Consider the following 26,189-nt stretch of genomic DNA (forward strand, 5'->3'; position numbering starts at 1 on the left):
TCTTCCGCCGCCCACCTGGCCACCACAATAGAGATGTAGGGATAATACCAAAAATAATAAAAAATATTAAAAATAAAAAGTGAACAAGCGTTCTATAACCTAAATAAGTGTATCCATAATGCCCTAGCATGGGACCACTCACATATGTTCCAAATCACATAACCTGACCCATGCTAGAAAATTTATCGAAAAAACATATCTTCATAGATAGACCATCCCTGCCATATTTCAGGCCCTAATACTTCATCAGTGTATAAAAGAGTGTAAACCGGTAATAATTATAAAGGGAACAACAAGCCCCATGAGTTAAACACACCATCTCTGTTCCTTCCAATCAGAGGGACAGACCCTATCAGCAAAAATTACAAACAAAGATAGTAATCATATAAAAGATAATGTAAAAAATAATATAAAAAAATATAAAAAAATATAAAAAAATATAAAAAATATAACAAAATGTGACCCCATAGCGAGAAATCAGAAATCCGCCAACCCAAATAGGTGGCTCGTAATTGGGACATGCACCCACAGACTCCATAATGCTAGTATATAAGCCATATAATACCCCTGTGACCGTATATAGCCTTAACCACCAAATCTAAAAGTTACCCAAAATCATCCTCACTTATCAATCTGCAGCCAACACCCCATAAAGGGCCTTCAGTCACATGCGATAACCGAATTACCATATCAAAAAAGGACGCTTTACCATCCCACAACACTATATCATCAGAATCGTAACTCATGTATAGGAGGCATATCAGACGCTTAGAACTCATGGTTTTTCTCTCATAAAAACAGATTAAAAACAAAACACACCTCATATTTACACATATAGAAATCGATAAAAAGTAATAAAAAATGGAAAAATATGGAAAACAATATACTTTAAGAAGACTTAATTCATGAATTATAGAGAGCATGAAACCCTAATCAGGGTGTGGCAAGGCAACCATAAGAAATTAGAACAAATTAGACAAAATAAGGATAACTCGAGAATGAAAATTGGACTCTCATTACACTCTCACCACTTAATACTGGGTGATAGATACAGGATCAATAGATCAATGGACTCTCATAAGACCTGGTCCTTATAGGAAGTTCTGCCATCCCGTTTGGATGTTGAGGCCTCTCGGGGCCAGTGTACATAGTTCATGAATCCAACGTGCTTCTTTTTGTAACAAGATCTTGGCTCTGTTTCCTCCTCGTCTTAGAACTGGCACGTGGTCAATGATCCTAAACCGCAGATCGCTCACTGTGTGTCCTGCTTCTAGGAAGTGGCGAGCCACCGGATGTTCCGCCTTCCCAGAGTTTATTGCCGCTCTAATGCTCGACCGATGATTCGCCATTCTCACTCTGGCATCGTCTGTAGTCTTGCCAGTGTAGAATTTCCCGCAGGGGCAATTAAGAAGTTATATGATAAACTGGGTTGTACACGTCAGAAAATACTTAATCTGATATCTTTTGCGACGATCAGGATGTTGAAATGTCGTGCCAGTGTGCATGCTGTTGCAGGTTACACAACTAATGCATTTATAGCATCCCACTTTTTTCTTCAACCAACTTTGTTTATCATTTTTTGAAGAGATATCCGTCTTCATAAGCATATCTCTCAAACTCTTGCCTCTACGATATGCCAATCTTGGTGCCGACCATTCAACAAATGGCAATGTGGGGTCACTCTGAAGTATTTTCCATTCCTCCTTAACTGCTTGAGCAATCTGATATTGGTCCGGATTATACGTTGTCACAAATGTGAGTTGGGGATTGGTTCCGGTATTTTGAATTTGTTGTTTATTTTGAGATGAGAGAGCCAGTTCCAATTGATTCTCTAGGTTTTGAAGAGATATCCGTCTTCATAAGCATATCTCTCAAACTCTTGCCTCTACGATATGCCAATCTTGGTGCTGACCATTCAACAAATGGCAATGTGGGGTCACTCTGAAGTATTTTCCATTCCTCCTTAACTGCTTGAGCAATCTGATATTGGTCCGGATTATACGTTGTCACAAATGTGAGTTGGGGATTGGTTCCGGTATTTTGAATTTGTTGTTTATTTTGAGATGAGAGAGCCAGTTCCAATTGATTCTCTAGGTTCTTTTTATTATATCCTCGTTGGAGAAATCTTTGTGTCATTTCTGACATTTGTGTCTGCATCAGGTCTTTGTCGGTATTATTTCTTATTACCCTTTGGTATTGTGCTTTCGGAATATTACGTATGAGTGCTGGCTGGTGGCAACTTCTGGCGTGTAGCAGTGTGTTGCGATCCGTTTTCTTCCTGAACAGTGTAGTACCCAGTCCATTAGAGGTTTTGAATACCCTAACATCGAGAAAATCAACTGTGGCATTGTTGAATGTATGTTGAAATTTGATAGTACTATCCATCCCATTTAGGGTATGGATCCAATTGTCCAACGCTTGTTCCCCATTTCTCCATATCAGGAAGACGTCATCTATGTAACGACAATAAAAAGAAATGGCATCCATATCATACACCTTCATCTGGATAGATTCATAATCAGCCATAAATAGATTGGCCAACGATGGGGCCATGTTTGACCCCATCGCGGTCCCTTCTATCTGTAGATAAAAATTATTCTCAAAACGGAAGAAATTATTTTCCAAGCATATCGTTAGGAGATCTACCATGACTTCCTCTGGAGGCCCCACATATGGACTCTTTCGCAGATGGTTAACTACCGCTGCAATCCCCAATTTGTGTGGGATTACCATGTATAGGCTGCATACATCCATCGTCACAAGAAGGTCAGTTGGCTGTATATCATCTAGTTGGATGATGGATCGGATGAAAGCATTTGAATCTTGTGTGTAAGATTTCATTCTCTTGACCATTGGTTGTAGATGAAAATCCAGGAATTCAGCAAGTGGTTGTAGGAGTGATCCCCTCGCTGAGACAATGGGTCTCCCTGGGGGATTGTTGGGATCCTTATGGATTTTCGGCAGTGTGTAGATGATCGGTGTTATCGGATAGTCCCTTTTCAAGAATTTTTGCTCTTGTGTGGTAATGCTCCCCATCTCACACCACCTATCAAGTTTTTCATCAATGTATCTTTTCAATTGATTTGTTGGGTCTATTTGTAAACTCCTGTAAGTCTTTTTGTCTGTTATTTGTCCCAAGAGTTCTGATCTGTACTGTTGTAGATCCATCACGACCACCGCCCCACCCTTGTCTGCCGGGCGTATTACAATGGTCGTATCCTCAGTTAGTGACTTTAGTGCCTGTCTCTCATCCTTGGTCAGGTTGTCCATTCTTCTCCTATTAGGGATGTTTTTGGAGACTTGGTTCAGATAATTTGTGTATGTGGTAATGGATGGATTCTGTGATCTTGGATCAAATGTCCCTGGAGTACGGAAAGGTGTAATCTCACTACTATCCGTCTTGTAGAATTCTTTAAGTCTCAAATTCCTGCCGAATTTTTGTATATCAATATATAGGGAGTGCAGAATTATTAGGCAAGTTGTATTTTTGAGGATTAATTTTATTATTGAACAACAACCATGTTCTCAATGAACCCAAAAAACTCATTAATATTAAAGCTGAATAGTTTTGGAAGTAGTTTTTAGTTTGTTTTTAGTTATAGCTATTTTAGGGGGATATCTGTGTGAGCAGGTGGCTATTACTGTGCATAATTATTAGGCAACTTAACAAAAAACAAATATATACCCATTTCAATGATTTATTTTTACCAGTGAAACCAATATAACATCTCAACATTCACAAATATACATTTCTGACATTCAAAAACAAAACAAAAACAAATCAGTGACCAATATAGCCACCTTTCTTTGAAAGGACACTCAAAAGCCTGCCATCCATGGATTCTGTCAGTGTTTTGATCTGTTCACCATCAACATTGCGTGCAGCAGCAACCACAGCCTCCCAGACACTGTTCAGAGAGGTGTACTGTTTTCCCTCCTTGTAAATCTCACATTTGATGATGGACCACAGGTTCTCAATGGGGTTCAGATCAGGTGAACAAGTAGGCCATGTCATTAGATTTTCTTCTTTTGTACCCTTTCTTGCCAGCCACGCTGTGGAGTACTTGGACGTGTGAGATGGAGCATTGTCCTGCATGAAAATCATGTTTTTCTTGAAGGATGCAGACTTCTTCCTGTACCACTGCTTGAAGAAGGTGTCTTCCAGAAACTGGCAGTAGGACTGGGAGTTAAGCTTGACTCCATCCTCAACCCGAAAAGGCCCCACAAGCTCATCTTTGATGATACCAGCCCAAACCAGTACTCCACCTCCACCTTGCTGGCGTCTGAGTTGGACTGGAGCTCTATGCCCTTTACCAATCCAGCCACGGGCCCATCCATCTGGCCCATCAAGACTCACTCTCATTTCATCAGTCCATAAAACCTTAGAAAAATCAGTCTTGAGATATTTCTTGGCCCAGTCTTGACGTTTCAGCTTGTGTGTCTTGTTCAGTGGTGGTTGTCTTTCAGCCTTTCTTACCTTGGCCATGTCTCTGAGTATTGCACACCTTGTGCTTTTGGGCACTCCAGTGATGTTGCAGCTCTGAAATATGGCCAAACTGGTGGCAAGTGGCATCTTGGCAGCTGCACGCTTGACTTTTCTCAGTTCATGGGCAGTTATTTTGCGCCTTGGTTTTTCCACACGCTTCTTGCGACCCTGTTGACTATTTTGAATGAAACGCTTGATTGTTCGATGATCACGCTTCAGAAGCTTTGCAATTTTAAGAGTGCTGCATCCCTCTGGAAGATATCTCACTATTTTTGACTTTTCTGAGCCTGTCAAGTCCTTCTTTTGACCCATTTTGCCAAAGGAAAGGAAGTTGCCTAATAATTATGCACACCTGATATAGGGTGTTGATGTCATTAGACCACACCCCTTCTCATTACAGAGATGCACATCACCTAATATGCTTAATTGGTAGTAGGCTTTCGAGCCTATACAGCTTGGAGTAAGACAACATGCATAAAGAGGATGATGTGGTCAAAATACTCATTTGCCTAATAATTCTGCACTCCCTGTATGTATCAAATGGATTAAACTTCGTTGTCGGAACAAAGGATAAACCTTTGTTCAATAGGGAGGTTTCTGATTGTGACAGTGGTCTTGAGCTGATATTGAATACATTGTTCATCTCCTCTGTCTCGGAGGGCGGCGTGACATGCCCCCCCCTCCTTGTATGTGGCCTGTGCCTCGTCCTAAAAAACGAACCGAGGGAGTATGTGATGAGCTATATGGGGTACTGTTATTACTTGCTCCCCTCATGTTGTCCCACTGTTGGCCTCTACTCGCCCCTCTGGATCTTGTAGTGATGCCTCGGTATGTCGACTCTCCGCTTGTTGTTGCCATCTCTGGGTCTGAACTGTCGCCAGAACTGGTGTCCACCGTGTTAATATTTCTTTTTGTGAACCTTCTATCACGTCTGGATCTGAAATTCTGTCTTTCATCAGGAGATAACATCCAGCGGTATACACTCTTATACGTATAGTCTTGAGTTACTGTTTGAAGCTTCCGGTTTTTAAAAGCAATAAGTTCTTGTTTGTATAACTTGATTTGTAGTGTCAATTTATCAATCCAATCCACAGATTTATCTGCTCTGAGTTGTTCAGCTTCAAAAGTTTGAATTTCAATTCTCACTTCTTGGAGTAATCGTCCAGCTTCTCTGATCACAAGGAGCATAAGGTCGAAAGAACATTTGTTGAGAATTTTTCACCAATTAGTACAAAACTCCACGTTTGATCTCCCAATCGTGGGGATGTTCTTTACCCTGAAGCCCCTTGGTAATAATCTTTTTTTATGATAATCGGATAAATATATTCCATGGAGGTTTAAATCTATTTCTCGTTGCTTAAGTTTCGCCAGGGTGTTGTATAGAGACTGGCACGACTCCTCTGTTTGTTGTTCTTCAATGGAGCCAAATCTAATAGCCTCTGCATCTTCATCTGTGAATGTAAAGATATCTTCATGTCTCTCCTCAGTATTCTCACTCTGAGGCACATTAGTTGTTTCCATATTTTCACTATTAAGTTCAGTCATAATGATAGAAAATGAGGCACGAATATTGAGAAAAGGGAATAGATATGGGCTAATTCAGCCAAGTTGTGGGTGCACTGTACTGTAGGAGCATAGGTAAAGATGTGAGTTCTAAGCGTCTGATATGCCTCCTATACATGAGTTACGATTCTGATGATATAGTGTTGTGGGATGGTAAAGCGTCCTTTTTTGATATGGTAATTCGGTTATCGCATGTGACTGAAGGCCCTTTATGGGGTGTTGGCTGCAGATTGATAAGTGAGGATGATTTTGGGTAACTTTTAGATTTGGTGGTTAAGGATATATACGGTCACAGGGGTATTATATGGCTTATATACTAGCATTATGGAGTCTGTGGGTGCATGTCCCAATTACGAGCCACCTATTTGGGTTGGCGGATTTCTGATTTCTCGCTATGGGGTCACATTTTGTTATATTTTTTATATTTTTTTATATTTTTTTATATTATTTTTTACATTATCTTTTATATGATTACTATCTTTGTTTGTAATTTTTGCTGATAGGGTCTGTCCCTCTGATTGGAAGGAACAGAGATGGTGTGTTTAACTGATGGGGCTTGTTGTTCCCTTTATAATTATTACCGGTTTACACTCTTTTATACACTGATGAAGTATTAGGGCCTGAAATATGGCAGGGATGGTCTATCCATGAAGATATGTTTTTTCGATAAATTTTCTAGCATGGGTCAGGTTATGTGATTTGGAACATATGTGAGTGGTCCCATGCTAGGGCATTATGGATACACTTATTTAGGTTATAGAACGCTTGTTCACTTTTTATTTTTAATATTTTTTATTATTTTTGGTATTATCCCTACATCTCTATTGTGGTGGCCAGGTGGGCGCCGGAAGATCCCCCATGTCTTGCTATAAATAGGGCAAAGTGAGACCCCAATTGGGTGTTGTTGTTTACACTTAGGTTGCTATGGCAACCTTAGAGTTGGATGTGCAGTGGTTGAGCTGTAAAATGATGGCGATACTCTTGGTAGGTTTTAGTCTGATAGTGTAACTTTGTCCCATGCTAGGGTATTATAGACACACTTATTTTGGCCATGGAACGATTGTTCTTGTTTATAATTTTTGTGATTATCCCCACATCTTTATTGTGGTGGTCAGGTGGGTGCCTGAAGATCCCCTATGTTTTGCTATATATAGGACAAAGTGAGACCCCAATCGGGTGTTGTTGTTTATACTTAGGTTGCTATGGCAAGCTTATAGTCGGATATACAGTGATTTGCGGTAAAACGACGGCGATACTCTTAGTATGTTTTAGTCTTATAGTGCAACTTTGTATTATTTTGACTAAGTGGATAAGGTAGTGCGCTCTTTGGCATGACAATGATTTATGGTATTTGGGCAGACGCTGTTAAGCTCGGCTACAATTGTACGTGGTTGTTTGTTTTTGTTGCCAGGACTACCACCAGAGCGTGGATGCGTCGCGGCGTTACATTAGTGAGTCAGACGCGGTGATATTGGTATACACGGAGGTGTGTATTAGTGTTGCCATGGCAACCGCTCATATTGCTGCTGTGGGTGACGGCTTGACGTTTCTTTTCACGTCGCGTTAGCCTATTAGAACTTTTGTTGTGATTGACCAGTAACATGGAACAGGGCGTGACTACCGATGACGAATTTGCCTGGCCTATCAAGACACGGGGGTATGTCATATCCCACCTATCAGGCACTTTGTTGTCTTTATTTTCACTAGAGGTATGCTATAGAGTTTTACTCAGTTTCAGTAGATCGGTCATGTCATGGGGGCTATCAGGCATATTTATAGTTTGCACACATAGGATCACGTATAAGTTGATATACATTTACACATTTATACATTATTTATCATATTTTACCCTAATTATAGGGACCTATGCTTGTTTTGCACACGGCTCAACTTTTGCACACGGCACATTTTCATTGGTAGTTTACATAGGGGAGTGTTGTATGGGTCTATAAATGTTTGGTTTTTTCACTAGTTGTTTGTCAGAGGAAGGGACGCTGCTGGTCCCGAAACGTCACAATAAATTCTTTTTGATTGAAATTGCTGTCTACAGTCCAGTGAGTGCTTTCTACTTTTCGTTTTATATATATATATATATATATATATATATATATATATATAGAGAGAGAGAGAGAGAGAGAGAGAGAGAGAGAGAGAAATATATTTTTATCCAGATGTATAAATATAAAACTGTAATATTTAATTCTCTCTCTCTCTCTCTCTCTCTCTCTCTCTCTCTCTCTCTCTCTCTCTCTCTCTCTCTCTCTATATATATATATATATATATATATATATAGTAGTGAACGATTTCCAGTTCAGCCCACCAATGGTCAACACGCCTGGGTGCAATGATATATTGTAAAATAGAAAACAAGAGAATGCACTCTCAGGACTTTTTGCAAAAGAAACCAATTTAATGGAACGTTTTCGGGGTTCACAACCCCTTCATCAGCATGCAAAACAAACAAAATTCAACTCATTTATAGTGTTACATATCAATTACATCACATCAACCTGAGTGTCTCCAAAGGAAAAGTGCGCCAATTTTTTGAATTTGGAACGCATCTTGCGTTCCACAGTGTTACCCGAAACCGGAAGTTGTATTGCCTCACTTCCGGTTTACGGATTAGATCAACAAACATAAAATTAATATAAAATTATACACTCTACAATTTTAAACATATGAGGGTAACATACAAATGTAGAGACTTGTTATACCAACATTGTGCCACATTATCATAAGTGCCTATACAATTTTGTGATGAATATGCGGTGTCAAACGTTACTGCGTCCAGTCGGCATGGAGACAGTCACCATGGTGATCATTTACAGTCCGGTTTACCCGGAAGTGTCACAACTTATGTGGAATTTATAATTACGTGCCAACTGTATGGGACCACAATTTTCTTAGTGTCAGAAATAGCGTATTATCAAACTGTATACGATCATATCGCATGTTGAAAATAATCATTAAAAAAATTTTCATTAAATTTTTTTTAAAAAGTTGGACCATATGACAGTACAGGGGATTAGAGTTGCAAATTGTAAATGAGAAGCAAATACAATGTTGCAGATATGGGTGCTGTGTCTTACAATGTATCACCAGTATATTGAAGCAGGATGACGTTAAGCATGTGTGTTACTGCAATGTATTTGCAAACAAATAGATATATCGAATGGGAACAGTATACCGTAAAAGGAATATATACAGTATAATATATGTAATATTGTAGGGCTGTGCTGTTATGTCGCTGGGGCACCAATTTTTATGCATTCGATTTGGCCATTAAAGGATTGTAGCTTACATCGGCCACATGTAAATGTAAATGGCTATGCACAAGGTCGTGTAAGGAAAAAAAACCTTATTTTCAAATTCTATCCTCCAACATATTTGTAAAACAAATGAGGATCTGCAAAAAGAAGTAGTTATGGTAATGGTCAAAAGGACATATAGCTCATGTGGATACTGTCCACCTTTGGGATTTGTCCAAGTGGGTGAAATAATTTTTTATGTCCATTTTTAAGACTGGTGGTGCATATTAAAGCAATGGGTAATAGCTTCCAGCGGACCAGGCTTCCACGGAGAAGGTAGAGACAAATGTCCCCCTAAACCATGTCGTTAGGCGCACAACACCTTCCCCTACATCTAGGGGAGAGTGGAATGTGTGCCAAAACGGAGCCACAATGTCCACCTGGCATACCCCAAGTATGTAGCACCCCAGTTGTAGATCACATAATGCTCTTAAAGTCCGGCATAGTGTTCAGGCCACCTGGCTGTATTGTGCCTAATCTGAACATCCACTGGGCCTCTCGTTTCAAGAGTAGCTTGTTCCGGTCGCCCCCCCAATCCAGTGGGGGTATGTGGTCTATTAGGATATAGCGGATGGAGGACACAGAGTGTGCTTTCTTAGCGCAATGTCGCGCCACTGGCTGTTCAGAGTCACCGTTTTTAAGTGCTGTCCTTATGGCGTGGCGGTGATTGGCCATACGCTCACGAAGTGTGCCAGAGGTCTTCCCTATGTAGAAGCAGGAACATGGACAAAACAATAAGTATATAACGTGAGTGGTGGTACACGTTATGGAGTGTCGAATGGAGAATGTTCGATTGGTGTGTGGGTGATAGAAAACTTTAGTACCCACTAGGCCATTGCACGTTGTGCAGCCCAAACAGCGATAGGAGCCTTTTATATTCCTTTTCTTAATAGTCGAATAACTTTGTTTGGGATCCGTTTTCACCAGAAGATCTTTGAGATTGGTTCCCCTCTTGAACCCAACCATAGGTCGTAGATTCTGAGTAAATGTGAGTTTTGGATCCGAAGACATAATTGGCCAGTGCTGCTGGAGGATCTGGCCAATATTTTTTGTCTCTGGAGTAAAAGTGGTGGACATAATAAGCTTGTCACTGGCATCCCTTTTGGGTTTGGGAATAATCAATTCCGTCTGTGTTAGCATTGAAACTGATTCCATGGCGTCCTGTATTATCGGGATCTTGTAACCCCTGTTCTGGAACCTCTCGCCCACTCCTTTCAATTGGGAGACCCCAGCTTCAGGATTAGAATTGTTGCGCATTGTTCTTATGCATTGTGACTTCACTATGCCTTTTAATAGGGCTGGAGGATGGCAACTATCTGCCCTTAATATGGAGTTACGGTCGGTGGGTTTATGATATAATGTGGTTCCTAATTTGTTGGAATCCTTGAAAACTGTCAAGTCCAAGAAATGAATGGATACGGTATCCACTGTCATCTTGAACTTGAGGTTGTTAGTAGTGTTATTAAACACATCAAACCATTTATGGAGTTCCTCCAGGCCCCCTCGCCACACCAAGAAAATGTCATCTATGTATCTGTAATAACAGATGATGGATACATTCGGCGTGTTCCACAGATACATGTTTTCAAATTGTGACATATAAATGTTGGCGTACGAGGGGGCCATGGAGGAACCCATGGCTGTGCCAGCGGTTTGCAAATAAAAACTGTTTTCGAATCGAAAATAGTTTTTAAACAGGCAGAATTCAATGAGGGACAATAGAAATTCTACTGGCGGACCCTCATAAAGGGGGTTACCCGTGAGATGCTCTTGTATGGCTTTAAGTCCATCAAGATGAGGTATGATGGTATACAGACTGTTGACATCCAGAGTGACGAGTAAATCGTCTGGCTGGATGTGAACAGTCCTTTAATGGCCAAATCGAATGCATAAAAATTGGTGCCCCAGCGACATAACAGCACAGCCCTACAATATTACATATATTATACTGTATATATTCCTTTTACGGTATACTGTTCCCATTCGATATATCTATTTGTTTGCAAATACATTGCAGTAACACACATGCTTAACGTCATCCTGCTTCAATATACTGGTGATACATTGTAAGACACAGCACCCATATCTGCAACATTGTATTTGCTTCTCATTTACAATTTGCAACTCTAATCCCCTGTACTGTCATATGGTCCAACTTTTTAAAAAAAATTTAATGAACATTTTTTTAATGATTATTTTCAATATGCGATATGATCGTATACAGTTTGATAATACGCTATTTCTGACACTAAGAAAATTGTGGTCCCATACAGTTGGCACGTAATTATAAATTCCACATAAGTTGTGACACTTCCGGGTAAACCGGACTGTAAATGATCACCATGGTGACTGTCTCCATGCCGACTGGACGCAGTAACATTTGACACCACATATTCATCACAAAATTCTATAGGCACTTATGATAATGTGGCACAATGTTGGTATAACAAGTCTCTACATTTGTATGTTACCCTCATATGTTTAAAATTGTAGAGTGTATAATTTTATATTAATTTTATGTTTGTTGATCTAATCCGTAAACCGGAAGTGAGGCAATACAACTTCCGGTTTCGGGTAACACTGTGGAACGCAAGATGCGTTCCAAATTCAAAAAATTGGCGCACTTTTCCTTTGGAGACACTCAGGTTGATGTGATGCAATTGATATGTAACACTATAAATGAGTTGAATTTTGTTTGTTTTGCATGCTGATGAAGGGGTTGTGAACCCCGAAAACGTTCCATTAAATTGGTTTCTTTTGCAAAAAGTCCTGAGAGTGCATTCTCTTGTTTTCTATATATATATATATATATATATATATATATATATATATATATATATATATATACATATATATATATATATATATATATATATTTTAACATTTAATCCAAATGAATCTTTAAGTACAAAATTCGGTTTTTAATAGAATATTTTTTATATATTATTACTTACTATCTTCTAAATCTTCTTCCTGCACAAGCACTTGTTCTATTTCATAATCTTGTGCCACTTCTTCTCTCTCCTCATTAATAATATTTCCCTCTCCATCTTGATGGTAATTCTCCACCTGAATTTCTGCTTCATCTAAATGTATACCAAAACAAAGGTTTACAGTTAAATGTAATTATTTTTTTATTATAAATGCAATAACAAGTAATAAAATTATGTTAACCTTCCAAATTCGGATTCTGAAGTTCTTCTTCCTCATTTGACTCATTTTCAATAATAGGCCTTGCCCTACGTTGTTGTCTTCTTATTACTTAAACACAAAAAAGGTTCATTTTATTTTAAACATTGTATCGATCTATATATATATATCAATTATTACAATGTATAAATACCTGGGTTATCATTTCCCTCCCTGTCCATAAACACTTTTGGCAAGGGGTCAGATTCTCCACCAGAACTTGAGGAATTTTCATCAATTGGACAGAGATATCTCGGTGCTCTACGGTTTTTAACTAATTAAAAATGTAAACAAATAAGTTGCACTTTTCAGATTATATAATGTAAAATCATATGTAATCCACAATTTTATAGAAAAGAGAAATTATTATTTTGTACATATCTTTTTGAAACAGACCATTTTTCCAATGTTAGGAATAGATTAGATAATCTTTCAAAAATTTTATTTTATTTTATCTAATCGCCTTAATAATAGGATGTGCACAACATACTTTCACACACATAATTCTTTTCTTTTGCAAACATCAAAACAAAGTTGGATTATAATTCAGTATAAATAGATAAAAGAAAGAATCAGACATATTTTAAAAACCGTGTCATTCTTCAAGGGAGATAGTGTCTACTGTTGAATCCAAAGATTTACATCACTATCTCTTTTTAAACTTGTAAAGTTGAGAACCCAAACAATGTAAGTTAATTAACTTTAGAAACAACACTCAAGATAACTGTGAAAGTAAAATTCTATTAAAATGTGTTAGCCAATCACAATAGACAAATGTACAGCCATAAATCACCAGACTCACCATAGAAATGCTTTTCTTTAAGTGATTTCAAGAGATACAATAAAATTATATAACACAAGTAAATTTGATAGTTTTATAAAATAAATGTTTTTTCCAATGCACATGTTATGAAATTGTTAAAACTACAAATGTTATACATACATTTCTGTGTAACATACATTTTAAAAAAATAAATCTTGATTATGTCAAAGTCTTACATTTGCGCAGGTAACACCGGATAAGTGTCCTCAATTTAGATTGTCTACGGTACAAATCATTGTAGCGTTTTAGGCATTGCTTTCTCGTTCTCCTCTGTCCAGATATACGCCTCACTCTTCTTACCATTTCACTGAGAATATTATTTCTCCTATCCTGGTCCAAGGTGTAAATTCCCCTTCTTTTTTTAGGAAAATATTTTTCCATTGTATATGAAATTATCAATAGTTCACCTATAGAGAATTTCCTAGATCTTGCCATCTTGCTGTGCTGATTTCTATTTCTAGGGTGTAGCCAAGTAAGGGAACTAATTTCTATATAAAAATACACAATTACGCGTAATAAAATAATGCAATATTTTAAATTAATATTGATATAGATTTGTATTTGTATAAGTTTCAATGTATGTTTCAATATGTATTATAAACTTTTTTTTAACTTTTAGTTAGATCCTAAGCTTTATAATCTTTATTGTATCAATTGTCTCTAATAGTGTCTATGCAAACATTAACTTTTTACGGTATTGCAACAAATGTATTCTTTTATGCTAGTATCCATCAAATATAACAATTGTTACTTTTACAGACAAAACTAACATGTAATAAGAATTTATATAAATATTTATTCGAATTACAATATTTACACATAACCGAACACATGACCGTAATTCATTTGAAAATTTTTTTATTTTGAAATACTAATGCGACATAGGGATCTTTCCAGAAAAATAAAGTTCACGCCCTTTTTTCTCAACCTTCATGCACAAATTCTTTAAATTAGCTTGTAACGTTAAGTTAAGTTTAGTTAAATTGTGGATACCATTTTGCGCACTTTAACTACTCAATTTTAAGATGGCATCAGTGCAAGCAGGAAAGACAAAAAGTGGGAGAAGTGTGATGTTCACCCATCGTCAAAATTGTATTTTGGTGGAACAAGTGGTGGAACATTATGAAGAGATCATTGGCTACCAGGCAAGAACTGTTAACCCACAGCGAAAGCGGGCAATATGGACCCAAATTAGCACATCTGTGTCTTCCGAAGGTAGCTTTCCTAAGGATGTAAGGGCATGTCGGAAGAGGGTTAACGACATCAGAAGGAACATAAACAAAAGGTATGCCAAGCAAAACAATCGGCTAAAGCAACAGGTGGAGGACCAGGATACAGGGCGGAATCGACTGATTTCGAACAAATTCTCTATGCCAGGATGGGTGATGCAGTTGTGGTCGGCCTGGATGTTCCTGCAGACACAATGGACTTTAGAGGTAAATAATTTTTTAAATTATTTTTTTGGTTTGTTGGGGGGGGGGGGTGTTCTTACATTTGTAGGTATATTGTGAATTGATAAATTTTTATTTATATATACAGAACAACATGAGGATGTCTGTGTGGAAGAGGAGGTAAATGCACAGGAGGACCAACCTTTTGTTCAAGAAACCACGTCTCAGGAACCTCAACCTTCAACTTCCCAAGCAAATAGAGATAGAGAAGAAAGCGCATGTAAGCAATATAAAAAATAAATTTATGTGTATATCATATCGTGAGTTTGTCAGAGGCTGTCAAGTGCTGTAGAGATAGAAAGATGGATAACACAGGAGGGAAGAGAGATAGATAGGAGGGGATAGAGATAGAAGGTGAGAGAGATAGAGATCTCAAAAGAGAGATGTGTGTGATCGAGAGAAAAAGAAAATGGTAGATAGAGAGAGAAAAGCGACTTTGCAGATAAAAAAAGAGAGACAAGTGTTTGGAGATTGAGATCGCAAAACATAGGGTTAGAGGGGTGGGTGATGTATAGAGCAATGGGTGTACTGTAATACCAGAAATTGCCCTTTTGAACGTGCATAATGACTAGTTTATTATGGGCTTCTAAAAAGCAATATTAAGCCCAAAATAATAAAAAAAAAAAATATATTATTAATAATATCATATAAATATAATGAACCTTGTAACGGAATTTAATTTGTAATCAAGCAAACAATGTTTGTATGGGTATTGAAATTCTTCGATGTTTGTATGGGTATTGAAAATATTCTATTTTGATATACATATTTTTATTTTGCGACATTAAGGTTAATACCTATTGTTCAAAACAAATTTGTTGTTCAATGATTGGAAATCTTTTCAAAGAACTGTTAAGTTATGTAAATTTTGAGTATCAACAATAATGTTTTGATACAAACCAATAAAATTTTGTTTGTCAATCAACCAAAAAATAATTTACACTAGTTTGACCTCAACGATAATTTACATTTTTCCAGTGCGATAGGATTTTAACGTAACAAACACAATAAATTGAAATGATCAATTTGTTAAAAGTGTTATTGATTTTATGTTTTTGGATTCTATCATTCCTATCAAATTACATGGTGCTTGATGCATAAATACCCTAAATTTGTTATCAATAACAATTATTTTTGAATGAACGCATGTGTACATAGAAATCTCAAAAATTTAAAATATAGGACAATAATTGTAACTTTGTTAACCCTTTTTTTTCTCAACAGGTGTTAGAGCATTGCTCCAAACTATGCAAGATAGTTCAATTGCATTATATGATGGTATGTATTGAAATTTTAAATGTTAAAGGTTAGATATGGTTGTTTTTATTTATTTTTATTTTTTTTTATTTTAATTTTTGTTTTTGAAGAAGAACAGGTCGAATTGACACTGCAACCAATAGTCGAGGACACCATCAATCAAGACAATGATGATGTTGAGACCCAAATACATGGTCACACACAGGAGGGACCAACACCACCTGATTTAAATACACCTGCTGCGAGTCCAATGGTCAACGAATCTGACATTGAGGAAACAGCCGAAGAAGTGAGACAACCTCCAATTACAGAGCGAACCAATGACATACAGGCACTGACAGATATGGCATCATCATTTAGACATGAACAAAGTGCTTTTTTTAAAGAACTAATTGAATTACAGAAAGAAAGGAACAATATTCTGAAACGTGATTGAGAAATAAAAAGTGATTATTATAAAAAAAAATTGGAAATTATGAATCGTAGATCTCAGAATTGATACACAGAATCCCAAAAATTCAGTGTATATATTTTTTGGTTTTTCTATTTTGTTGTCCTTTACATTTATTTTCACTTTGTTTGTTTGAAAGTTTGTATTATTTAATATTTATATATAGTTTGGTTTGGTTATATTTTCATTAAAGATATTTATCCCTTAATAAAAGAAAAGATTTTTGATAAATAAGCAAAAGTTTTATTTTTTCAAATGGGTGGAGTTAACTTCAATAACACTACACATACAAAATAGTAAAAGGCTTATGTACATTTCTTATAAAAGAATTCAAACACAGGGTGATGACATGTATTCTGAAAAAAAAAGAAAAATAAATATTAGTAATTCAAACACAGGGTGATGACATGTATTCTGAAAAAAAAAGAAAAATAAATATTAGTAATTCAAATACAGAAAATTTAATAAAATAATACACAATGCTAAATAGTTTGCAATATTACTTACATGAAAAATATCTTTCAATTATTTCCAATCGATTTTGTACACCTGCCCTTGTAGTGTGTCTGCCTATAATGTCTTGAGGGATATAAGTGGCATCTGTGGGATCATTGGGACACTCCTCCTCTAAATTGCCTTGGGAAATTGCAATGTTGTGCAACATGCATGCAACTAGAATGATATCATTACATTTTTCTGGCGAATATTGAAGTGCTCCTCCAGACCTATCCAAAACTCTGAAACGCATTTTTAAAACCCCAAAAGTTCTTTCGATAGCACTTCTTGTGCTACAGTGGGATTCATTCAATTTAATTTCTCCTCGGGTATGAGGCATTGGGACAGGTGTCAAAAGCCAAGTTCGGCACGGATAACCACTACCACCTATTTTTTAAAATGAAAAATTGATTAGAGATTATAAATAAGTTAAACATTACAATTAATCATAATTCATATATATATTTATGACATGTGATATGTAAAATTAATGTATAAAGTACAAATCCCCCCCCAAAAAAAAACAAAAAAACAGAGAACTGATTGCATTATAATTAGATTATATTTAAATAAGTTCATATTTACCTAATAGCCAACCGTGTGGCATGTTGCCCTGTTCAAAAGCAGAAAATAGTGCAGATTGTTTCAGGATGTGGAAATCATGACATGATCCAGGAAACCCAGATCAAACAGCCCAAATTCTAAGGTTTGCATCACACACAGCCTGTATGTTTAGGGAATGAAAGCTTTTCCTGTTCCTATTTTGCTCCTCCCTTAGGGATGGTGGTCTAAGAGCAATATGGGTGCAATCTATAGCACCAAGAACATTGGGCATACCGGCTACTTGGTAAAAGGTGGACTTCACTGTATGCCATTCATGCACATTCCTAGGAACATAAATAAATTTTGAAAGATGTTTTAGAATTGCTTTTAAAACAATAGTTAAATGGCGGCAAAATGAAGGCTGACTCATGCCCACAAAATCACTGGATACAGCCTGAAAAGATCCGGTTGCCAAAAAATGCAAAACTGCGAGTAATTTCAAAAGTCCAGGTATTGCCCTTGTTCTTCTGGTTCGGGGATCAATGTCATTTTTAATCAGAGAATATAGATTCAGTATGCTTTCTCGGTTTATCCTGAATTTGCGCTTAATTTCACGATCGGATAATGCCTCAAGTCCACAACGGGGCAAAAACAATCTAGGAACTCTTTGCCGTCTCCGGAACATATTTCCATCATTTTCACGATTTTCCTGGGACTGAGCAAGAGAAATAGCAGCCAAATTAAAAAAAAACTCCATCTTCTATGAAGAAAATATGGGAGTAAATTCAAAGTTCTCCTACTTGGTTATGGAGTATTTTCACGGTCGGATTTATAGGAGAATTATAGGTTCTCCTTTGGTGCAAAATACTGATAAATATGATTTTCGGCGATTTGTTGGGAGTATTTCTAAAAATACGACTGAAATACATTGTTTTTTGGCTGTATTTGGCGCACCTGTGCGCCTTGACGAGAGCGAAAAACTGGTCGCATTTTTAGGTCGTATTACAGCTTTTTTTGGGCGTAAAATGTGTTGATAAATCGGAGAATAAATCCGACAGAGTAATTATAGGCGCAAAAGTAGGAGAATTATGATGATAAATAGAGCCCTATATAGTGCTGCAGAAACGTGCACACTTTTGAGCAGTGCTCTCAAAGATATTTTGAATTTGAGACCCCTGTTCTTGAACTTACATTTCTGCTTTTTAAATAAGGATATTAAGAAAATAAAGAAAATATGATGATCAAAGTAAATTAGAATTTGCTTAAAATTTTATCTTCTATCTAAATCATGAAAGAAAAAATTTGTATTTTTATGTCCCTTTAACACATTTTGTTCTTTTACAGAAGTCACCTGTACTGAGTGCTTCTAATTTAGCAAGACTATTGTCACTGGATTTGATTTCTTTAGCACAGTAAGTAATGTCACTATTTGTCATACAGTATTATGTTTATCTCTTTATGTGAGGAGAATTCAAGTTGACTAACTATAACTAAACCTTGTATTAATTTATTATATCATGGCTCTTCCATTTTTTATTTGCTAATATGTAGATTGTTTTGTCTTTAACATACTTTATATAAACGTGTTATCCCAAATTTCAATTTCTTAAGGATATTTCTTAAGGATATTCCTAGAATGTGATATCATAAGTTTAAATTGATTTGTTCCCTCTTTTTTCCAGATACAGTTAAAGGGACAATGAACCCAATTTTTATTCTTTCGTGATTCAGATTGAGCATGCAATTTTAAGCAACTTTATAATTTACTCCTATTATCAATTTTTCTTCGTTCTCTTGCTATCTTTATTTGAAAAAGAATGCATCTAAGCTTTTTTTTTGGTTCCGACTCAGGACAGCACTTTTTATAGGTGGATGAATGTATCCACCAATCAGCAAGAACAGCCCAGGTTGTTCACCAAAAATGGGCCGGCATCTAAACTTACATTCTTGCTTTTTAAATAAAGATACCAAGAGAATGAAGAAAATTTGATAATAGGAGTAAATTAGAAAGTTGCTTAAAATTTCATGCTCTATCTGAATCACAAAAGAAAAAATTTGGGTTCAGTTTTCCTTTAAAGTCTAGTCAAAATTAAACTTTCATGATTCAGATATGCAACACAATTTTAATCAACTTTCCAATTCACTTTTATCATCAAATTTGCTTTGTTCTCTAGGTATTCTTTGTTGAAAGCTAAACCTAGGTAGGCTCATATGCTAATTTTTAAGCTCTTTAAGGCCGCCCCTTATTTCAATGCATTTGGCAGTTTTTCACAGCTAGAGGGCGTCAGTTCCTGTGTGCCACACAGATTACATTGTGACCACACCTGTGGAGTTAAAAATGAGAGGGCACTGATTGGCTAAATTCAAGTCTGTTTAAAGAACTGAAATAAGGGGGCAGTCTGCAAAAGCTTAGATACAAGGTAATCAGAGAGGTAAAACGTATATTAATATAACCATGTTGGTTATATTATATCTTTTTTAAACAATAAAAATTCTGGAGTAGACTGTCCCTTTAAAGGAACATTTTACTAAACAATTTTGTATTGCATATTTAAAAGCAGCAGTTAAAGGGATACAAAGTTTTTACTGTTCAAATAGAGCGATTTTAAATAACTTTCCAATTTACTTCTCTTTTATTTATTTTTTTCAATTTTACTTCTTGATATTATTTATTGAAGAGACTACCTAGGTAGGCTTGGCACTTGTCTTAAGCAGTATATTGCAGCAGTGTTTGCAACAATATTTGTAATGATCATATACATTGTTTAAAATTGCACACTCTGGCCTCTAGTTATCAAGCCGTCAACCTCAAATATGCTGGAATTCCACAGCGTATTTGTGGCGAGGCTGATTCGCTGTAGTTATCAAGCACTACAGCCCGGCAAAAGTAGAATATAGTGACGTAAGCTTCAATCCGCCGGACTCAGTCCGACACAGATCGATTCTTACGTCACTCCAGATGTTCCGAACGCAAGTTCAGCACAAAAACTAGCAGTTACGCTCACCACTATTCCGGGCAAATGTACCTGGAGGCGGCGGATCCCATAGGAATCAATGGGAGTCTGACCATAGCGAAAGCTCATGTTCGCTGCTGTCCGACATCCCATTGATTCCTATGGGAAGTGTGTACACCTAACACCCTAACATGTACCCCGAGTCTAAACACCCATAATCTACCCCCCCTACACCGCCGCAACTAAATAAATGTATTACACCCTAAACCGCCGCTCCCGGAGCCCACTGCCACTCTAATAAACTTATTAACCCCTAAACCGCCACTCCCGGAGCCCACCGCAACTATAATAAATATGTTAACCCCTAAACCGGCGCTCCCGGACCCCCCGCAACTATAATAAATATGTTAACCCCTAAACCGCCGCTCCAGGACCCCGCTGCCACCTACATAATACCTATTAACCCCTATCCTGCCCCCCCTACACCGCTGCCACCTATAATAAATTTATTAACCCCTATCCTGCCCCCCCTACACCGCCGCCACTATAATAAAATTATTAACCCCTAAACCTAAGTCTAACCCTAACCCTAACACCCCCCCTAACTTAAATATTAATTAAATCCATCTAAATAAATATTATTCTTATTAACTAAATTAATCCTATATAAAACTAAATACTTACCTTTAAAATAAACCCTAAAATAGCTACAATCTAACTAATAATTATATTGTAGCTATTTTAGGATTTATTTTTATTTTACAGGCAACTTTGTATTTATTTTAACTAGGTACAGAAGCTATTAAATAGTTATTAACTATTTAATAGCTACCTAGATAAAATAAAGTCAAATTTACCTGTAAAATAAACTAATCAATCTTCATCCATCCAGAGTGGAGCCTTCTTCAAACAAGCCGATGTGGAGCCATCCTCTTCCAACGACGCCTACCCGACGAATGGATATTCCTTTAAGTGACGTCATCCAAGATGGCGTCCCTCGAATTCCGATTGGCTGATAGGATTCTATCAGCCAATCGGAATTAAGGTAGGAAAAATCTGATTGGATGATGCAATCAGCCATTCAGATTCAAGTTCAATCCGATTGGCTGATCCAATCAGCCAATCAGATTGAGCTTGCATTCTATTGGCTGTTCCGATCAGCCAATAGAATGCGAGCTCAATCTGATTGGCTGATTGCATCAGCCAATCAGATTTTTCCTACCTTAATTCCGATTGGCTGATAGAATCCTATCAGCCAATCAGAATTCGAGGGATGCCATCTTGGATGACGTCACTTAAAGGAATATCCATTTGTCGGGTAGGCGTCATTGGAAGAGGATGGCTCCGCGTCGGCTCGTTTGAAGAAGGCTCCACTCCGGATGGATGAAGACTTCTATTGGATGGAAGACCTCTTCAGCACCCCTTGGATGATGACTTCGGCCGCTGCGGATGTCCTCTTCTGTTCCATCGGTGTTCGGCTGGCTGAAGACGACTCAAGGTAGGGAGAGGACCGGCGGTTTAGGGGTTAATAACTTTATTTAGTTGCGGGGGGCTCCAGGGGCGTTGGTATAGGGGGTAGAACAGTGTAGTTTAGTGTGGGGGCTTAGTGACCACTTATCAATAAAGCTGGGAAAAAGCCGAAGAGCAGCGAGATCGGATGAGTGATAACTATCACAGTCCGCTGCTCATCGCCCTGTACTTGGCGCGCGGCTTTTTGACAGCTTTTTTGATAACTTTGGCGAGCGTATTCAGGTCCGCGGCGGCGATGTGAGGCGAGCTTAGGCGGGCGTTTTGGGACTGGCGATGGCCGGTAAGTAGACACGTTGATAACTAGAGGCCTCTGTCTAAATCCTAAACGATTTATTTTTACTTTCATGTGTTTAAACATGTTACAAAAATATTGTTTTCATTAAAACATCAAGTAAAAGCTGCTTATAACTATCAGGAAATGCATGTTTCTCTAGAATTTATACAAATGTCTACATCCGATAATACCGTATTAATGCTCATTGGCTCATAAGACGTCCACCCACAGCTGTATTGGTGAATAGGGAGAAAACCACTTAAGCCTGATAACACATTTTTTATTTATTCAGCAGAAGATCATCTGTTTAAAATTAATACATAAATACATTTTTTAAAAATGCTCTTTTTATACTTAAAACAGTTTGATTACAACAATTATTTAATGGATTAACTGTTCTTTCTGATTCTCCTATCCCTGCTGTTTAAAGTCTCTTCCTAATTATATATACTATATATATATATATATATATATATATATATATATATATATATATATATATATATATATATATATATATATACAATTTATTCAATTGGCAACATTTTGGGGATCAAACACTCCCCTGGTCTGGTGAAGGGGAGTGTTTGATCCCAGAAATGTCACTAATTGAATAGATGATTAACTTTAAAAATTCAGAGAGTGCGGATCTTCAGCTTTTTGATTATCTCCTTTTACATATATATATATATATATACAGGGAGTGCAGAATTATTAGGCAAATGAGTATTTTGACCACATCATCCTCTTTATGCATGTTGTCTTACTCCAAGCTGTATAGGCTTGAAAGCCTACTACCAATTAAGCATATTAGGTGATGTGCATCTCTGTAATGAGAAGGGGTGTGGTCTAATGACATCAACACCCTATATCAGGTGTGCATAATTATTAGGCAACTTCCTTTCCTTTGGCAAAATGGGTCAAAAGAAGGACTTGACAGGCTCAGAAAAGTCAAAAATAGTGAGATATCTTGCAGAGGGATGCAGCACTCTTAAAATTGCAAAGCTTCTGAAGCGTGATCATCGAACAATCAAGCGTTTCATTCAAAATAGTCAACAGGGTCGCAAGAAGTGTGTGGAAAAACCAAGGCGCAAAATAACTGCCCATGAACTGAGAAAAGTCAAGCGTGCAGCTGCCAAGATGCCACTTGCCACCAGTTTGGCCATATTTCAGAGCTGCAACATCACTGGAGTGCCCAAAAGCACAAGGTGTGCAATACTCAGAGACATGGCCAAGGTAAGAAAGGCTGAAAGACGACCACCGCTGAACAAGACACACAAGCTGAAACGTCAAGACTGGGCCAAGAAATATCTCAAGACTGATTTTTCTAAGGTTTTATGGACTGATGAAATGAGAGTGAGTCTTGATGGGCCAGATGGATGGGCCCGTGGCTGGATTGGTAAAGGGCAGAGAGCTCCAGTCCGACTCAGACGCCAGCAAGGTGGAGGTGGAGTACTGGTTTGGGCTGGTATCATCAAAGATGAGCTTGTGGGGCCTTTTCAGGTTGAGGATGGAGTCAAGCTCAACTCCCAGTCCTACTGCCAGTTTCTGGAAGACACCTTCTTCAAGCAGTGGTACAGGAAGAAGTCTGCATCCTTCAAGAAAAACATGATTTTCATGCAGGACAATGCTCCATCACACGCGTCCAAGTACTCCACAGCGTGGCTGACAAGAAAGGGTATAAAAGAAGAAAATCTAATTACATGGCCTCCTTGTTCACCTGATCTGAACCCCATTGAGAACCTGTGGTCCATCATCAAATGTGAGATTTACAAGGAGGGAAAACAGTACACCTCTCTGAACAGTGTCTGGGAGGCTGTGGTTGCTGCTGCACGCAATGTTGATGGTGAACAGATCAAAACACTGACAGAATCCATAGATGGCAGGCTTTTGAGTGTCCTTGCAAAGAAAGGTGGCTATATTGGTCACTGATTTGTTTTTGTTTTGTTTTTGAATGTCAGAAATGTATATTTGTGAATGTTGAGATGTTATATTGGTTTCACTGGTAAAAATAAATAATTGAAATGGGTATATATTTGTTTTTTGTTAAGTTGCCTAATAATTATGCACAGTAATAGTCACCTGCACACACAGATATCCCCCTAAAATAGCTATAACTAAAAACAAACTAAAAACTACTTCCAAAACTATTCAGCTTTGATATTAATGAGTTTTTTGGGTTCATTGAGAACATGGTTGTTGTTCAATAATAAAATTAATCCTCAAAAATACAACTTGCCTAATAATTCTGCACTCCCTGTACATACATACAGTATATATATATATATATATATTATATATATATATACATATACACATACACACACACTATTAAGTATTGCTTTAGACTTACAAAAAGAAAGGAATACTTTCCAGACGAATTCTTTATTTTCCGTTATTTTATCTATTCCTTCCCCATATATAAGTAGAGGGTTTTGTTTATTGCTATATGGATATAATAACTTCATACTGTCCAAAGACTGTTGACAGCTGTTAAATATAAACCTAAAACAACTCTTATATTTCATATTCAGCTGGATATTTTTTGTTCCTGGCACCTCTTTAATAAGAAAGTTGAGAAAATAGCTCTAGGTCAGTAACATACCCAATAGTATATTTTTAAATAAACCTTGCCTTTTTACAATGGTGTGGTTGCAATTTTTTTTTACATATATTTTAATATTGCACATTTTTATATGCTGTGCTGAATATTTTTGATAATTTTCTTTCCCTTCTATTTTTATTAAATATTTAGAATGTAGTCTCTGTTTGCATATCTCTTTTAAAGTCACAACAATCTTTATTTGTATCACAAAATTACATTTTATTTTCAGAATCATGGAGTCAATTACATAATTAAACCCAAAATGTTTTTTTCATCATTCAGAGCATTCAGTTTTTAAAAAGTGTCCTTTTCACTTGTTATCAAATTTGCTTTATTCTCACAGTATTCTTTGTTGAAGCGATACCTAGGTTGACAGTTGGCACGTGTCTGGAGCACTACATGTCAGCAAGCATTGCTGCCATCTGGTTTTCTTGCAAATAATGTATAACGTTAAAATGATTCTTGAAAAATGCTTAACATATATAGAGCTTTAGACATATGTATGCTCTGAGCCTACCTAACTGCTTTTCTACAAAGGATACCAAAAGAACAAAGTACATTTTATAGAAGAAAAAAATTGATTTTTTTAATTGTATGCTCTAGCTACATAATAAAATGTATTATCCATTTTGGGTTTAATGTATCACTTCTCTTATGATAACTACATTTTGGGCAAGATTATGATTAACATGCTAACAGTTATGCACAAGCGAACAGGGGTTTTATTGCAGATGTTTGAGCGCATCGACTTTAGCGCTTGTATTACAAGTTGAAATTAAACATGAACGCATGAGGGCAATCGCAATTTCTGCTAGAGGGATTACCGCGTCCTCTGAGCTCTGGTTAACTGTTTTGCGAAACAAAAAATTTGCACAAAACACATCAAAAATACATACAAGTACAGTTACACCCATAATAACAATATCTAATAAAAATTATTTAAAAAAATAAATAAAAATGCACAAAAGATTAATACGTACATATACATGTCTAAAGATGTATTATATGTTTATATGTGTGCACAGATGTATGTATGCAGATGAGGAACAGGACTTGGGAATTATTATTTCAGATGATTTAGATGATTTAAAACTTAGTAAACAATGTAGTACTGCAGCGAGTAAGGCCAGCAGAATGCTTGGATGTATTGGTAGAGGTATTTGCAGCAGAAATGGTAAGGTTCTTATGCCACTTTAAGTTAAGCCTCATCTTGAGTATTGTGTGCAGTTCTGGAGGCCATATCTTCAGAAGGATATAAA

The sequence above is a fragment of the Bombina bombina genome, chromosome 5 (genome assembly GCF_027579735.1).
Source record: "Bombina bombina isolate aBomBom1 chromosome 5, aBomBom1.pri, whole genome shotgun sequence".
Classification (NCBI taxonomy): Eukaryota; Metazoa; Chordata; class Amphibia; order Anura; family Bombinatoridae; genus Bombina; species Bombina bombina.